General features: G+C 44.3%; 1 pseudogene; it reads left to right on the plus strand.

Annotated features, from left to right (window-relative positions):
• Positions 1–225: 225 nt before the first annotated feature.
• On the plus strand, positions 226–344 carry LOC148099727 (5S ribosomal RNA; annotated as a pseudogene).
• Positions 345–12,349: the final 12,005 nt, after the last annotated feature.

Consider the following 12,349-nt stretch of genomic DNA (forward strand, 5'->3'; position numbering starts at 1 on the left):
TGCTGCTGGCCGAGGCTAACTACACCACACCAGGCCCTGTGCTGGTTCCTTAGGCCATCTTCAAAAATCCAGGGCCTGTGCTGCTGGATAAATGCTAAACTGAGTCTTTGGGTTAGGGTATTAGGCAAGCATGCAGGTAGTGTTATAGGATTGTGTTCGTGACTTCAGGTACTGGCCACCTCATCACTTGATTCCATAAATTGACACATTGTGCTGTGGGCAGCAGCTTACGGCCATACCACCCTGAGCACGCCTGACCTCGTCTGATCTCGAAAGCTAAGCAGGGCTGGGATTGGTTAGTACTTGGATGGGAGACTGCCTGGGAATACCTGGTGCTGTAAGCCTTTCATTTTCATGTCATTGAACTGCTTTTGATCCAGAGAAGGGGTGTATTAAAAGACCCAAAGCAGCTACCCATTAATGAGGGCACATTAACGACATTGCTTTTGGCTGTTTTCACCAATGTCTTGTTCTGCTGGCTGAGGAATCCTACAAGACACCAGGGCCAGTGCTGGTTCCTGTTCATGCCCTATCGGCCCCCCTGGCTAAACTTTGCTAGATCCGTCCCTGCACAGTTACAGCCGTCAGCTACGTAGAAAAAGATCCTGGTGTAGAAAGTAATATTAAATAAATTCCAACAGCATATCAAGCTTAATAGTGCTGCTGTTGTTCAGCCGCTGGTTTCCTCTTTCTGGTGAGAAATGGGCCAAAAACAAAGAAGAGAGAGACTCACGACAGAAAAGCCGATCAGCTGATCATTAAGCAGTTTCACGATTGAATTAGCAGCAGGATAGGGAGGGAGAGAGAGGCAGTCACTCCATATATTGGTTGTTAAGCTTAACGTGGGAATGCTTTACAAACATTCAGAGATGAACTTACACACTTGCTTTACTTCTCTCTGGGAAAACTGATGAAATGCTGGTTTGGTACCAACTCTACAAATACACACAGCCGCTCTATAACATGATGCATACTGCTGCAACTGCTACGGTTATGAGCCGAGTTATGCCGTGTCGCAAGTTTTGTGAGGTGCTTTTTTGATATTTAATGGATCGGATTACATTTTTTATTTCTCGCCGATATCCGATCCAGTAATTTGGGTCAGTATCGGACCGATACCGATACGTAATATCGGATCGGTCCATCTCTAGTTAATAGCACCTCTAGATTTAATACCTGTGGAAGCTGATGAAGGTAGCGTGGCAGAAAGGAGTGATTCTAAAGGTTTGGCGAAGAGCATGAGGTATTCTGATCCCTGAGGAGAAGAACTCCTCATCCATCAGCCAGTTTCGCTAGATCAGCCTGCTGAACGTAGAGGGAAAGATCTTTTTCTGTGTCTTGGCCCAAAGACTATCTACTTTCCTGCAAAGAAACAACTATATTGACACATCAGTGCAGAAGGCCGGCATCCGGGGCTTCTCGGGTTGTCTGAAGCACGCCAGCTTCATCTGGCACCAGATTCAAACTGCCAAGAAAGAACAAAGAGACCTTCACGTGGTCTTTTTAGACCTTGCCAATGCCTTTGGATCAGTTTCGCACAAGATCTTGTGGATGGCCTTCAACTATTTCAGCGTACCAAACCACATCACAGGACTGGTCAAGACCTACTTTAAGGATTTACAGTTTTGTGTGACAGCTGAGAACACCACCACAGCCTAGCAGCACCTGGGCAATGGAGTTATGGCAGGCTGCACGATTTCCCCTCTGGCATTTATCATGGCAATGGAGTTGTTCATGCGGGCATCTCGGTGGGTAGTGGGGGGTGAGAGACTCAAGAGTGGACATTTTACATACATGAAACTGTCAGAGAAAACGGCAGCCTCGAGCAAGCCAGGATATTAGTTTATAGAAGCTGTTAAAATTATATGTCTAACGTTAAAATGTTGGTGACACAATAATTTTATCCTAATGGTACTGACATATTCATAGGGTTAATTTTTGAGGCAAAATATCATGAGGTAGTCATGATTTTGCAAATATTCCACCTTGTAGTGCAGTTTGCACAAATTGTTTTAAAAATGCACTCAGCCTACAAACATTACTGATGAGTCAAGATCTGCACAAACTGACAGAAACACTAAAGCAGCTACACATTTTATTCTTATTGTCATGTATGTCCTATTTATCAGGTGACAGAAGAACCAACACAAAGCTCAGAGAGTAATGGTGATACAAGATCACAGGTGAAATTGGATGATGACTTGGTGGTTCATGTAGGCAAGTATTATTATCAGGATGTCCAAAAAACTCACTGAAAAGCCTTCAGTTAATCCAAAATGCTGCAGCAAGAGTCCTGACAGGGACTAGAAAGAGAGAGCATATTTCTCCTGTTTTGGCTTCCCTTCATTGGCTTCCTGTTAAATCCAGAATTCAAAATCCTGCTCCTCACATACAAGGTCTTAAATAATCAGGCCCCATCTTATCTTAATGACCTTGTAGTACCATATCACCCTATTAGAGCACTTCGCTCTCGCTCTGCAGGCCTACTTGTTGTTCCTAGAGTATTTAAAAGTAGAATGGGAGGCAGAGCCTTCAGTTTTCAGGCCCCTCTTCTGTGGAACCAGCTTCCAGTTTGGATTTGGGAGACAGACACTATCTCTACTTTTAAGATTAGGCTTCAAACTTTCCTTTTTTTTTTTTCTTTTTTCTTTTGCCTGTCCCGTTTGGCTCTTTTGCCATCAGAATTATTGTCTAAAGGCGAAGAAAGATGCCCAACGGATTTTCTTTACCAAATTGACCATCCCAGCTTTGCCGTAATGGTCCATTTGATTCACCTTTTATTCTTTATTTTATTTTCACTTGCTGAATACGGGACAGACTTGACTGGGGGAAAGAAAAGGGAGAAAGAAAGAGGGGAAGAAAAACAGTTGAGAAGAGGGACGGGGGAGAAGGGCAAAAAACAAAAACCAACAGAATAAGCAAAAAAAAAAAAAAAAAAATACATGTATCGATCACCTGGATCACCTGTTGAGAAAGAAAAAAGAAAACAAGCAGAAGAAACAGAGCAACATAATAAACAACATCACGATGATCTATGTGAATATAACAGTAAATACTAAATATTAAACATTATTGTGCAGCACGTAAGATCGACAGCACAGTGTGCATTGAGGTAGGAGCCAAAAAGGGTGTAGTTTGTGTGTGTGATCACCCGTGTGTACACCTGTGAGCATGGACGCGCTTGTTTTCTTAAAAGGTTCCCTCATGTAATGATCTGCTAGAGGGTGTGGGGGGCCACTGCCCCGTCCTCCAGGGCATGAAGCAGGTATGGAGGAGATCAAAACTCCAGACATCCAGAGGCCCCCAGAACACAAGAGACCAAGGAAGACCAACAGAGGGGCAGCCGTGCCACTGTCCCAGAAAGAGCTGAGGAGAGTCCCAGATGAGGGGTCACCCAGCAGCCACGGAGCAGAAGCCAGGGGGGGTTGCAGCGACGTGCCCGTGAGCTCCGCCGGCAGCCAGCTGTGCCTGAGCGACCGAGCCCCAGGCCGAGAGGCCGGGGGCACCCCACCTCCGAAGTGGCCCAAGCGAGCCCCAGGCTCCAGGCCCCGATAAGCAGCCGCCAAGGAGTGAGCCGGTGTGTACCCGGACGCCCACCCCCGGACACAAAGAACCACCAACGCACCGATGTCTGAGGGAGTCCGCCCCCGGCAGGGGAAGTGGTGGGGGGAGATAGGCCTCCAAACCTTGGAGGGCCTGAGCTGTCCTCAGAGAGGTGGCGTCTGATACCCAACCTGACATATGGACACAGACATACAGGCACACACAGATACAAACATCCATTCCCACCCTCATGCTCTCATATGCACTTACTCCACACTTAACCAACGTGGAGACAGACATAAAGAGACGCTGTACACACAATCACACTCCCCAAGCGTACTCTACAAACCGGGTCTAGGTACCCTTGCCCCTGGAGGGGGGAACTGCACCCAGACCCAGGTTGTGTTACCCTTTTTCCCTGCGGTGGGGAGAAGCAGACCGCCCCGACTCCGCAGCAGCAGGGAGGCCCCACATTCCGGACCCCAGTCGGACGGCCAACTCCTCCTCCTAGCCCCCCTGCTCCAGCAGACCGCAGAGAACGAGGGTGAGAGAAGACTCCTAACCTCCCTCCACCCGCTCAATGTAGTGTTGATGTATGTGTGTTCTAAGGTGCATTTAAAACCCAGGAGGGCATGGAGCTACCTGCCAGAGAGCAGCAGGTAAGCGCATAGTCCCTCCTGCTAGCCCTCAATGTCTAAGTGTATTTAAAATTGAGAGGTGGGCAACGACGCCAGGGGTGAGGTGTACACCCTGATGGTAATTGGGATTCCGTGTAGCGTGCCCACCCCCAAGATCCTATATGTATGTGTAATGAGAGTGTGAGTAATGTGAATGTCTAAGTTGCGGGATAAAATTGAGGCAGAGGCAGCCAGAAGGGGACAGAGGGGGGGGTTACCTCCTCTGCACCCTGGTGACACACCCCTACTCCAAGGCCCTGCATGTGTGGGTGGTTGTGGTGGAGCGGGAAGAGGGAGGCAGCTGGAGATGGGGAGGGAAGGAAGGGAGGGGCAAGTGACCCCTCCCTGGGGCCAGCTCCCCCGCTGACCCCAGTAGGCACCCCCATACTCCGCGACCCGCCAGGGAAGGGGGGCCCAGGCCCATCCGAACCGGGGCCCAGTGCAGCGGCGCCGCCCGGCCCCACAGAGCCCGGGGCAGTCCACCCAACCCCACCACAGAGAAAACTGCACCCACCCCATCATCCACTCATCTTCCAGACTACATAAGACAATAGACGCCCAGGCTGAGATCTTCCTCCACCTCTCCTGTATCTCCCCCTCTTGCAGAGAGAGTTCCTGAGAGAGGAAAGCTCCTGCAAGATGTGACAACCCCCCCCCCCCCCCCCCCCCCCACCAGTTGAAGAGCCCCCCAGGTGGCTCGGCGCACCGGCACACCAACCAGGACCCAGGCCCCCGAGGCCCGGCCAGGGCCCCAGGCCAGAGCCGGAGCGCCCCCAGAACCTCACGCCCGTCCCGGACCCACCCAGGGGCAGCCAGGCTACCAGGTCAGTAACCCCCGTCCGTCAGCACAGACCCTCCCCTAGCCCCGCTGCACGTAGCCACGAGGAAACCGTCACCTAAGAGCCAACAGAGCCCCTAATTGGCCATGACCGCTACCCCGGGTTGAGCCCCCCAAGGAAGATGCTCCCGGGGAACCCCCCGACGCCCTAAGCCTGACCCTACCCCCACACCAATCACAACAGTGAAGGTGAGACCAAAATATGACCCCCCACCCCCACTAGGTGATGGAGCTGATCAGAGGAGCCCAGAGCGATTGATCTGATGTGGTGGCAGAGGCTGTATCAAGACTAATGTAATCTAATAGATGATTTCTATATTGGTTAGAATTAAGATTGTTTTTATTTTTCCAGTTCATGAGGACTGTTTTCTTGGCTATGCATAGGGCAGTGAAAACCATATGGGCTATATTCTTTTCTGAAGTGACATTATCTAAGCTGCCCAACAAACACACTAAGGGGGAAGTTGGAATGTTACATTTCAGACACTTTGATAAGTCTTCACATATCTCGCGCCAAAACTTCTGAACTGGTGGACAGAACCAAAGAGCATGGATATAATTGTCCGGTGAATTGGTTTGGCAGTGTGAGCAGTTGTTGGTAGATGCAAAGCCCATCTTGAACATCCAATGACCTGTATAGTGCACTCTATGTAGTATTTTGTATTGAATTAATTGAAGACTGGGATTTTTGATTAGATGAAAGGTTTTTAAGCAAATCTGAGACCAGAAGTTTTGGTCTAAGTTAACTGATAAATCCGCTTCCCATTTTGCAATAGGAAGTGATATTGATTCATCTGTTTTAGAAAGCATTCTGTATATTTTGGATAGTAATTTGGGGGTTTTAAGAGTAAAAAATTGAACCACACTTGGTGGTGTTTGTAGTTCAACTTGACCCGGTTTAAATTTCTTTTTTATTATGGATTTAATTTGTTGATATTCTAAAAATCTTTTCTTGTTGATCCCATATTGTGTAACTAGTCTGTCAAATGAAATAAATTCTGTTCCTTCTAGTATATGTTCTACATATTTGATTCCTTTACCATTCCAATCTGAAAAGTTTATCATATTATTGTTTTGTAATATGTCAGGGTTGTTCCAGATAGGTGTACGTTTGCATGGGATTAATGAAGACTCTGTCAGCTTCAGAAACTCCCACCATGCTGTCAGAGAAGAGCTGATGTTGATGCTTTTGAAGCATTCATGTCGTTGGATATTTGAGCTGATAAATGGTAGATCTGAAATCTCTAGATTATTGCAAAGTGCTTGTTCTACATCTAGCCAAGGTTCATCTAAAAGGGTATGTTTTAGCCATCCTGAGATAAACTGAAGCCTGTTGGCTAAGAAGTAGTGCTGAAAGTTAGGTAGTTCTAATCCTCCTTTATCCTTGGTCTTTTGTAGTGTTTTTAAGCTTATACGTGGGGGCTTATTTTTCCAAAGGAATTTGGACATATATGAATCTAGAGATCTGAACCAATCTTGCGGCGGTTTAGTTGGGATCATTGAGAATAAATAATTTATTTTTGGTAATACCATCATTTTTATAGCAGCAACCCTTCCCATGAGTGATATGGGTAGACATTTCCATCTAGCCAGATCACCTTCTACTTTCTTTAAAAGTGGGGTATGGTTTAATTTAGTTAGATCTGCAAGCTTGGGAGAAATATTAATACCTAAATATTTTATATTTCCCGATTGCAGTGGAGTAGAAGAGGAATTATGGAAGCAGCAATTAATAGGAAGGACTGTAGATTTTGACCAGTTAATTGAGTAATCTGATATTCTTGCAAAAGAGTTTATCAATTCAATCACCCCAGAGATATTGGTTTGTGAATTTTGGAGAAAGAGTAACACATCATCAGCATAAAGGCTGATTTTATGTTCCACGTTCTTGCATTTTATGCCCTTAATTGCTGAATTCTGTCTAATTGCTGCTGCTAGTGGTTCGATAAAAATTGCAAACAGTGAAGGGGAGAGTGGGCATCCCTGCCTGGTGCCCCTCAGGAGACATAAGCTGGAGGATGTCTGGTCATTTGTTCTGACACAAGCTGTTGGGGAATTATATAATATTTTTAACCAGTTGATGAAAGAAGATCCAAAACCAAATTTGTGTAAAGTTGCAAATAGAAATTTCCAGTTAACTCTGTCAAACGCTTTTTCTGCATCTAAGGAAAATATTGTAGTTTCAAGGTTTTTACTGTATGAATAGTCTATCAAATTAAGTAATCTACGTGTATTTGTTGATGAGTGCCTACCTTTTATGAAACCAGTTTGGTCAGGATGAATTAAGAGGGGGGTTATTTTCTCTAGTCTCTTCGAGAGAGCTTTGCAGATTATTTTGAGGTCTACATTAATAAGGGATATTGGACGATAGCTTGAGGGATATACAGGGTCTTTGCCTGGTTTTAGCAGGAGATTAATGTTTGCAGAATTCATATTTGATGGAAGTCTGCCCTTTTCTTTGATTTCTAACAACGTTCTGTAAAAAACTGGTGCTAGAATCGTCCAGAATTCTTTGTAGAATTCTGCAGGAAAGCCGTCTGGACCTGGAGCCTTATTATTGGACATACTTATCAGGGCTTCCTGGAGTTCACCTGATGTCAGTGGCGAATCCAGTGCCATTGCTTGAGCTTCTAATAATTTTGGGAGAGTTATGTTGTCTAAAAATTGATCAATTTCCTTTTTAGATGGGTTTATTTGTGGTGAATACAACGTTTTATAGAAATCCCTGAAAATGTTGTTTATTTGTTTCGGTTCATATATTGTGTTCCCAGATGAATCTTGAACAGCACATATAGTTGTTTTTTCTTTATTTATTTTTAGCTGGTTTGCTAGAAATTGACCGGATTTATTACTATGTTCATAATTTTGTAAGCGTAGTCTTTGTACTAAGAATTTTGTTTTTCTATCAATTATCTCATTTAATTCTAGTTTTGTTTTGCGTATTTTGTTCAATGTTTCCTGATCTTGGTGGGACGCATAGGCTTCTTCTAGTGATTTGATGTTTTTTTCCAATTCCTGAATATTTTTGTTTTCTTTTTTCTTTTTATGTGATGAGAAAGAAATTATTTTACCTCTCATCACAGCTTTCCCTGCTTCCCATAAAACAGAAGCTGATGTTCCGGGAGTGTCATTAAAGTCTAAATATGAAGTCCACTCTTTTTTAAAATATTTAATAAAGTCTTCATCTTTAAGCAGTGATGTATTAAATCTCCAGTTTTTACTTGGCATAGTATTATTCTTGTGCATTAGTGTTAAAGATACAGGAGCATGATCGCTGACAGCTATAGGGTGAATCTCAGTGTCTGAAATGTCACTCAGCAGTGAGCTGCTGACCAAAAAATAATCTAGACGAGAGTAGGAGTGATGAACATGTGAAAAAAAAGTATATTCCTTACTGGTGGGGTGAAGGGAGCGCCATGCATCGCAAAGACCAAAGTCGCTCATATACTGTTTGATTATATTTGTGGACTGCCAATTACGCTGAGTTCCTGCTGTATTGAGCCTATCCATTTCTTCATTCAGTCCAAGGCTGAGGTCGCCTCCAAGCACAAGTGTGCCATCTAAGTGTTCAGAGAGTGCACTGAAAAAACCGTGAAAGAATGAGGGATCATCAACATTTGGACTATATACACTTACAATACATAGCTTTTTATCAAGTATAGATAGTTTAATGATTAAGAATCTGCCCTCTGGATCTATAACTGTATCGAGTACTGTGAAATTAATTTTTTTATGGATTAAAATTGCTACTCCCCTTTGTCTAGAATTATAACAAGCTGAGAACACATTAGGAAACTCAGGTGTTTTAAGTTCATTCGAACCTCTAACAGGTCTGTGGGTCTCTTGTAAAAGGACAACATCTGCCTGTAGTTTTTTGAGTTGGTTAAATATTTTTAACCTCTTTTCTTTGGAGCCAGCTCCATTTACATTCCATGTAACGAATCTTAGTGCACCCATAGATGTCTGTACATAACTAGGGGTGTACTCTGTGTGTGTCGCTTAGACAGGTGGAGAGAATACATCACTTGTTCATAAATAAGGAGAGGGAGAGAGAGAAAAAATGTGTGGCGAGATGCTCCCTGAGTCTGACTATGTGTTTGCATATTTACTAATATGAGTATGCTTGGCTTAAGTGTGTGTATCCTGTAGGTCTGTGTGCGCTGTCTGACTGATGTAAATGTGCTGCCGTTGAGCGCATGACTGTGCGTGATCGCGCAGTAAGTAAGTGTCGAAATAAATGATGTTGTTTGTGGATGAGTGTGGAAGCAGGTGATCGAAGCAGTGAAAGAAATAAAGAAAGAAACCAAGGACGAGGGTGAGCAGCATAAAAACAAGAGGGGGAAAAGAGAGAAGAAAAGAAAAAAAAACAAAAAAAAACGAGAAGAGTGAAAAGAAAACGTAAACATTCCAATTAAATCACTGACGGAGAGTGACGGTGTTAATACTGCTATGAAATCACACTTAAGATGCGATTTGATACCGGTAAGTTAAACAAATGTTAATCCAAGTTAGTGTGAGTGGATAGGGAAAGGGTGTAGCGGATTCTTATCTGGTCTGAAGTTAATACAGCCACAGAGTGATGTTGGGGTCGCGGTGGAGCTGTCCGTCCACGTACAGCCGGTCCACAGCGATGACAGCGCGGGAGCCTTTCTGGATGAAGCCGCGTCGAATTGGGAAGAGGACCCTGCGTCGTTCCAGGATCTCTTTGGGGAACTGATCGTTCACGCTGAAGTCCGTTCCTTTTAATTCCCTGCCGCGGCTTTTCACATGTTGCTTTTGTTTGAAGTGGCCGAATTTGGCCACGATAGGACGTGGTCTCCCGGCCGTAGCCCGAATGGGGCCGAGGCGATGCACCCTATCGAAGACGATGTTCTTCACCGTGTCCTCCGGCAGCTTCAGGTGGGTTTGGATGAAGCTTTTTACCGTGGTCTCCGCGTCCTCTCCAGCGGCTTCTGGAATACCAGAAAATACTAGATTATCACGCATGCTACGAGCTTGTAGATCAATAACCGTTTCTTTTATTTTTTTATTTTCTCTATTGAGCTGGGTAACATTTTCTGTGAGAGATTTCACCGACTCCCTTAGCGTGGCATTTTCAGCAGCGAGCGTTTCCACTTGCTGCTGGCTGAACTCCAGGGATTCTCGCAAGCATTTAAATTCCCGGTGAAGAATCTCCACCAGGGACAGCCTTGCGTCGAAACTTGACAATCGCTTGTCGATTGACTCCAGTATGTCGGCAATATCTTTGCCAGCTGGCGATGTTGTGCCGGGGGAATCTGCCGGGCGTTGTCTTTTCGACGACGGCGTCTCAGATTTGGCCGGGGAAGCTGCACTCTGGGCCTTCTTCATCACGAGATCCTGAAAGCACTGATCAATATAATCTTGGAGAGCCTCTAAACTCTCCCCGTTGTTCTCCAGGGTGTTGGAGATTATTTAGACAAATATTGTTAGTTATGAGACAATTGATAAGTGTATTTGGTAATACTGAAGCTTAAAGAAATTTGTTCAAATCTAAACTACCATTTGCTTTAATTTTCCGCCAAAATCTCCGGCGTCTGACGTCAGTTACAACATGAATCGCTTACGTTGACCGTCACTAGCATGACCAATCGGCTTCAAACTTTCCTTTTTGCTAAAGCATATAGTTAGGGCTGGACCAGGTGACCCTGAATCCTCCCTTAGTTATGCTGCAATAGATGTAGGCTGCCGGGGGATTCCCATGATGCATTGAGTTTTTCCTTTCCAGTCACCCTTCTCGCTCACTATGTATTAACAGACCTCTCTGTATTGAATCATATCTGTTATTAACCTCTGTCTCTCTTCCACAGCATGTCTTTATCCTGTCTTCCTTCTCTCACCCCAACCGGTCGCAGCAGATGGCCCCGCCCCTCACTGAGCCTGGTTCTGTTGGAGGTTTCTTCCTGTTAAAAGGGAGTTTTTCCTTCCCACTGTTGCCAAAGTGCTGCTCATAGGGGGTCATATGATTGTTGGGTTTTTCTCTGTATCTATGAAGCGCCTTGAGGCGACTTTTGTTGTGATTTGGCGCTATATAAATAAAATTGAATTGAATTGAATTGAATTGAAGTATATTTCTCCCTTTTGTTAATCTTTTTTTTTGTCTTTAGCAAAGACAAAAAGGGGGAAAAAAGAAACGGGGCAGGGTTCGGTGGTGGAATCATCCATCCCCACCAATGCCAAAACCAAATCTACGCCCTTGGATTACAGAATACATGCCCCAAAATGTATTTTGTAACGTAATCCGTTACGTTACTCAATGAGAGTAACATATTCTGAATACTTTGGATTACTTAATATATTATCATGCTGTTTAAAACTACATGAATGTACTATTGCTGTGTGATTTGTTACTATTACTGTAGGCTACTCACCATACCAACACCAACTAGATTTTTAAATCTTAATATAAATGAGTAACAGTAGGTGGACATTAGGTAAGGCTGCACTTTTAGCAGCGATCTCATATAGAAAACTATTCCGCGCGTATATAAAACAGGTCCGCGGCTCTGAACCGTAGTAAAGGGACCTCTGGCTAATACGTCGGGTTCTGTGTCGGGCTCGTAGCTGAAAACTAGCTTTACTTTGTTGTCTGGGTCAACTTTGCTAGCAGAGACAGAGAGAGGCGTTGAAAGGCTGCTCCAACAGAACTTATTGTTTCAGAGGAAAACACGAACACGGTGTACAGTCGACTCTTAATAGCTTACTTACAGCTGGGCTACACTGCCCATGAGGCTACATTCTTTAGGGCTATGCCTGGAACAGTCTGCCTGTTGCTTTTATATTAAATAATTTTTGAACAATAATTGAAAAAAAAATTTCTCCACGTCATTATGTGGGCTGCAAGTAGGGTGACATGGGCCGCGAGATTGAGACACCGCCATTAGAGCCTCTTAATGCGTGTTTTTTTGGGGGTTTCTGTCGGCATGGAATTACCAAAAACAGAGAGGGCATAGCCGAACATATGAAACAGGAAAAGACGGCCGTGTAATCCCTTTATTTCAAAAAAGTAACTGTATTCTGAATACCACCATTTTAAATGGTAACTGTAACGGAATACAGTTACTCATATTTTCTATTTTAATACGTAACTTCGGTACATGTATTCTGTTACTCCCCAACACTGAAAATAAATAAAAGAACATTGAAGTTCTTGAGATGTTCAGTGCAGTAACACACAAGCTAATCCAAAAGTTAACAGCTCACATCATGACTTATGACCTCAAAGTCTGCCTGGATCTAAATGAGGGAACCATGCGGACCTCATCAGTACAGG

The sequence above is a fragment of the Neolamprologus brichardi genome, chromosome 14 (genome assembly GCF_056152115.1).
Source record: "Neolamprologus brichardi isolate AB-2024 chromosome 14, ASM5615211v1, whole genome shotgun sequence".
Lineage (NCBI taxonomy): Eukaryota > Metazoa > Chordata > Actinopteri > Cichliformes > Cichlidae > Neolamprologus > Neolamprologus brichardi.